This window comes from Castanea sativa, chromosome 9 (genome assembly GCF_040712315.1).
Source record: "Castanea sativa cultivar Marrone di Chiusa Pesio chromosome 9, ASM4071231v1".
Lineage (NCBI taxonomy): Eukaryota > Viridiplantae > Streptophyta > Magnoliopsida > Fagales > Fagaceae > Castanea > Castanea sativa.
The window spans coordinates 11,517,353-11,523,112 of record NC_134021.1 but is presented as its reverse complement, the minus strand read 5'-3'; the positions used below and the strand labels follow the sequence as shown (position 1 = coordinate 11,523,112).

The window sequence follows — 5,760 nt, the reverse complement described above, 5'->3', positions numbered from 1 at the left end:
TGTGCTTTTTTTTCATCTGTTTTTGAGTTTCTCTTGTTTCCCTTTGCCTTATTTTCATTAGGATAAACTAATATAACGTACATGCACAACTATTATCTATTATGTATGATATATATGTAAGTATTCCATGTGTTAAATTATATGATTAAATTGACCATTTTTTAGTAGTAATAGGTAATTTGCCATGGTATCAATATAGAAGGTTTTTTCCTATTAAAAAAAAAGTATAAGGTAAAGTTCAAATCCTATCTCTACCTCACTTTTTCCATTTAAAAATTAAAAAAGGTTTCGCTTCAAATTGGTTTGTAGCTATTTTCCTCCAACTCTCTATGTGACAATAGAAGAGATTGTTCACTTGCAGTTTTAATCACATGATTTTTTTATGAGTTAAGTGACTTGTTGAAATATTTTATATAAATACTCTTATATTTCATCAGTAGTAAGTTGGAAGAGATAGTTCCAAATCAATTTGGTGCTAAAATTTGTTTTTAAATATTTCGGATGTATTGGATCCCACTTAATAAAAGAAAATTACTTAAAAAACAGTTTTGCCTGCTGACATGGGATGCTTATTTTTCATAAAAGTTCTGATTTCGGATAGGAATATTATTTATATAATGTACAGCATATATATTATTCACATTTTGAGGTATATTTGATTTTACATTTGGGAATTGCACCATATATGTTCCTCCATTTTTCTTAATGAATATTTGCAATACACAGCAGGCTAGATGGCAAATTCGCAATTGTAACCGGTGGGGCAAGTGGGCATTGGAGCAAGTACAGTGCACGTCTTCCATGAACACGGTGCCAAGGTTGTCATTGCTGATGTACAAGATAACCTAGGCCACTGTGGCGCGGCTCCAAAAAAAATTTTCAGAGTATTCCTTAAGAACTATAAATTATACAATCTAATAAAAAGAAAAATTCATATATTGACAACAACAACAATAAAAAAAACACGCAAATACATAAATTTTTCAATTACATTTTACGAGTTTTCATATTTTGAAATTGTTGCATGATAGTCTCATTATCAATACTACAAGCTACATCTCTTTCAATGTACACAACCAAACAACCATTCATCTTCTGAATGTAAAAAAAATTATAAAGCAAAATTTAATTTTATTGGCATAAAAAAACTGAAGGTGTTTCCAAATGTTTTTTGAAGGACAGACAAATAAAAAATTTTAAATTATTATATATATAAAAAAAAATTCAGGTCAAGGTGGTCCTGAGACCAACCTGGCTTTAAGGCGGCGCCACCCCTGCTAGGCCAAGAAATTGCAGATAAGCTTGGGGAAAATGTAAGCTACATCCATTGCAATGTGACAAATGAAGGTGATATCTGCAATCTTATTGACACCACCGTTGCCAAACATGCATGGACAACTCGATATAATGTATAACAATGCAGGCATAGTAGACAGTACGTATGGGACAATTTTGGATACAGAGAAGTCAGATCTAGAGCGAGTTATTAGTGTTAACATGGTTGGCACTTTCCTAGGAGCCAAACATGCTGCAAGGGTCATGGTACCACAGTGCAAAGGCTGCATACTATTTACTTCTTGTGCTTCCACAGCAATTGCTGGACTTTCAACTCCTGCTTATTCAGCAACTAAGTGTGCAATTTTGGGGCTAGCTAAGAGCTTAACAGCTGAACTTGGCCAAAATGGTATAAGAGTAAATTGTGTGTCGCCTTATGCGGTTGTGACCAGTATAGGTGGAGGAGGAGGAGTCAGTGAAGCTAATGCACCTAAATTAGAAATGGCACTGAATGAGATTGGTAATCTAAAGGGACATGTTCTCAAGGTTGAAGATGTTGCACGGGCTGCACTATACTTGGCTAGTGATGAAGCAAATTATATAAGCGGGCTCAACCTTTTGGTGGATGGAGGGTATAGCTCGGTGAATGCTAGCATGATGAAGTTTCAAATCGCATCCAGAGTTAGAAATTAGCCCATTAGACTTCCCTATTCTTGTTGGCTAGCTGTTGCATGGAGTGTATTTCAATAAGGGTCTTACTACTTTTTCAATAATATGACTGTTGCATGAGTGTATTTCAATAAGTCTTACTACTGTTTCAAACAATATTAAAGTAATATGCTGTGATTGATGTAAAATCAAAACTTACCTTTTCGGTAAATTTTGATCTCTCTCTGTATTTGACATTACCCAATGCAGAACTTTTAATTATATTTGCTACTAGTACTATTAAGAAAAATTGTTCACGCAAACTTTGTGCTTAACTGCTTATAGGTTTCTCCCGAAATTTAGTATTAGAGATGGTGAGTAATTAATTAATTATACAATATTTGGGAGTAAATAATGCTATACTATTTATGTAAAAAGAGGGAGTGCAATATTATTATATTTCCGATCAGAGAATTGCATAATTTTCCATTCTTATGGCAAGTGCAAATTACATTGGTAGTTTAACTTTCCTTATTATAAGGCATACCAAGTAGGCAAGTATTGTTAATACTTGATATGCTAGTATAAGGTTTAAATCAATATTCCATAAAAAAAGAGTTTTAAATCAACAACTTTTCTTTTTAAGATATATACTGTTAAAGAAACTTTTCTTAAAAAAATAAAAAATAATTGAGGGCATTCTCCTCCAAGATCTTACGGGAGTGGTACTAGACCATATCATCAGTGGCACACGGATTAGAACTTTCATTCACTATTAGTGTGATGATTACTCTACAAGTATAAGTGTTTGTGGGGTGTAGGAGATAAGGGCCGGAGTTCAAGTTTCTAGGAGAGTTTCACACATATATAAACTTAAAGATAATTCATTAAGCTTAGGTTATCATTGTGGGATGGAGGGAAGAATCCATAAAAAATAAATAAATAAATAAATAAAACTAACTGTTGGCTCTCAACCAATTAAGTTTTACTGTTGATTAATTATACCATCTCTATTACCATGGAATGTTTTCCCTTATATATCTAAATTTGTTGGATAAAGTCATGAAGAAGAAGAATTTAAAAAAACTTGAAGTAACCACATCATCTGCCTCCATTATATAGAGTTTGGACTTTGGAATGTGGTTCTGTTGTGCCTTAGTGGATCATTTGGAAGGAAGTACTTTTGTATTTTTTATTTTTTTATTTGTTAAGTTATATGTGGATCATTTATGTCCTTTTTGGGATGATTTGTGTTTGGAAGTAGAGAGAGTTGTCTTTTGGTAAATTAGCTCTAGCTCGAATGGTATCTCCATCCTTGTAAGTATAGGATGGAGTGTGAAGTTCTAATTGGGTGCATCTGCAAGTGTACCATTGAAAAGAAAATAAAGAGACGTGTCTTTTGTTTAGAGCCTGCTTTGTGCTTATGTTGGCTTCTTTTTTGTTTTTGTTGGGGGTGGTTTAAGTTCGTAGTCCAGTGGTAATGGCATCCTTTGCCCCATGTTTATATTTCAAACACCTCCAACCCCTCCCCTGCTATCTACCTATATGAAAAAAATGTTTGTTTGCTTGGACTGAGCAGAGTAGAATAACTTTTAAATCTGTATAACGTCCTCTGCATAAACTTGAGGTTCTTTCTTTACTACTCTTTTCACCCTTTGTGTGGATGATTGATTCTATCCCATTCGGCCTGTGTTTTTTTTTTTTTTTTTTTTGACCTCCTTAGATTCTTACGAGTATTATGAGGCTATTTTTGGTTCCTTTTTGGTGATTTTGATGACTATTTCATATCAGGTGATTATTAGAAAAAGAACTGAGAATGATGATTGACTTACCTAACAATGAGCTTTTTATTTTGACTCATCATGAGGCCTGAGGGTATTAGAAATTTGTAAGACATGGATGTTTTAGATGCATACTATGTTTTTGTTTACCTCTTTATTTAAGCCACACAGGTTGATTCCTGGGAGCTGTGGAATTCATTTCGGATGCTTTGTGAACATCACAGTCAGTTGTCAATTGCCCGATGTTTTGTGAGTTAAAGTCTATGATCAGTTGTATTTCTGTCAAGCTACTTTTCAGGATGTTGAACCAGATTACCAGTTTTTGTTCTCAGTATTTATTGTATTTGCTTGTTCATTAGGAGTTCACTACCTTCAGCAAACTCACTTAGTCGTGTTAGGATTTGTGCCCTTAAATCCTATTGTATGATGCTATGTATGATATTATGTATGACATTATGTATGACATGATGTATGACTTAATATTGTATTTGATAAAGTTATTTTATTATTATCTAAAATAGTGGTTACGTGAATATGGGACATTATCATATAGTCCATGAGATACATTGTATGTGATTTATGTGAAAAGTCACAGAAGATGTAAATCACAAGTTCTTTGTAAACTCAGAATTAATAGTTCGTAGTCGGTGATGAAATTGGGCATTTCATTTGCGAAGACTATAACGTGTCAACTAAGATGATTTGTCTTGATCATGGAAGTGGAAGCTTCTAGTTGATATGTTGATATGTTTTAAGAGTTAAAACATATTGAACAGGACCGCTGTGAGATTTATTATTCTTCTAACGACTGTCAAATGAATAATAAATCTCACGACTTCTATTTGCATGAACTCTTAATCCTGAGAGAATAATGGACCTGATCATGAAGTGTAGGTTGCTTTGATATATCAGGAGTGAGACCTAAAGTGACGGTAAAAACCTCAGTATGTTGGGCAGCCACATTTAGTGTTGATGGAACATATATTCTCAAGATGGAATTCATAGTCTCTTGATGGAGATATAAAATATTCCCTTGAGATAAGTTTAATGGTTTCAGTTATTCAGAGAGTTAGGCCTAACCACTTTAGTAAGAAATTACTAAAATATATATATTTATGAAATTGGATTTCATAAATATATAATGAATAACTTTAAAGAATTAAACCGGGTACTCAAGGATAAGATGTAGTAATTTACAAAGTGGCAGTCTACATTTATGACTTTGTGTTACTACGAATATTTTATGAAGGAGTTACATGTTTAATAAAGTCTTGGGATATAATTTATTAATAAGGCCTAGAGTTCAATTATATTTATATAGTGGTATTAAATATAATTAATGGTAACTTTGGACTTGTCAAAAGTTGACCGAAAAAGCCCAAGGCCCATTGGAGCTAGTGTCTTATTGGTCCCTTTTGGTCCCACTCCAAGCCACACACTAAAGCCCAATTGGAAAGGCCCAATAGGCTAGCCCAATTAGATAATCAGTTAGTTATAAAGAGAAAAACATACAGAATTTTTATTAGAAGAGTTTAGAAAAGAAAAAGAAACTGTGTGTGAGAGAGTGTGAGACACACTTTCATTCTCCCTTTGAAAAACTGATTGAGAGACCACACATCTTGGGCGTAAAGTGGAATTGGAGTGAAGATTAAAAGTGTTCCCAAGTGCTTTTAATCTTTGTTTTGAATTTCTCCACACCAAGGTACGCCATCTTGTTCTTAAATTCTGAAATTTACATAGTGCACGTTATCAATCATGAATGAAATAGATCCTTGTTCATTGCTTCCGCTGTGGGTTTTGCATGAGATGCAAAACCAGAATTTTTCCTTCAGGTCGTTGGTTTGGAGAGTGTTAGAGCCGCTATTATTAATACCGATGTAATTATATCTTTAAGGTTTATTATGGTTTCCTTAAAAGATTATGCATACTGCTTGCTGCTTCACATGCAATGATGTTGTTGCCTTGCCAGTCTTTTCTAACGAATGCACGGGGTTATTCATGTTTGTCGAAGTGCCACCAGAAGCTAATTACTGGGTTTTTCAACCATGCTATACAG

The 5,760-nt window shown here is 33.7% G+C and overlaps 1 pseudogene; it reads left to right on the top strand.

Annotated features, from left to right (window-relative positions):
• Positions 1–712: 712 nt before the first annotated feature.
• LOC142608747 ((21S)-21-acetoxyl-apo-melianone synthase SDR-like) lies at positions 713–1,968 on the top strand (annotated as a pseudogene).
• Positions 1,969–5,760: the final 3,792 nt, after the last annotated feature.